The following is a 364-nucleotide window of genomic DNA, read 5'->3' on the forward strand; positions in this document are numbered from 1 at the left end:
GTTTACGGCTGTACCACGCTGAGCACGCCTGATCCCGTCTGATCTCGGAAGCTAAGCAGGGTTGGGGCTGTTTAGTACTTGAATGGGAGAACGCTTGCGAGTACGGGGTGCTGCAGGCTCTTGCCGCCCCCTCATTTTATCCCTCCGGCCAGGGTACCCCTGCATGCCCCGGAGCCCTGGTCACTTGCTCACTTGGTCGCTTGCTGTTCCGGGGGTCCGGGGTAGGCGACCAAGCTTAAGGGCTGCACCAAAGACCATGCGCCCCGCGACATCGCCCGCCCCCACCTGCTCTCCTGCAGGCAGACCTGGGCTGTTTTCTCTCCGCTCTGGACCCTTCGCTTCCTGGGCTCCAGGTGGGGGGGAC

General features: G+C 63.5%; 1 pseudogene; it reads left to right on the top strand.

The window, feature by feature from the left end:
• On the top strand, positions 1-119 carry LOC118614288 (annotated as a pseudogene).
• The last annotated feature ends 245 nt before the right edge of the window (positions 120-364 follow it).

Source organism: Rousettus aegyptiacus, unplaced genomic scaffold (genome assembly GCF_014176215.1).
Source record: "Rousettus aegyptiacus isolate mRouAeg1 unplaced genomic scaffold, mRouAeg1.p scaffold_m13_p_2, whole genome shotgun sequence".
NCBI lineage: Eukaryota > Metazoa > Chordata > Mammalia > Chiroptera > Pteropodidae > Rousettus > Rousettus aegyptiacus.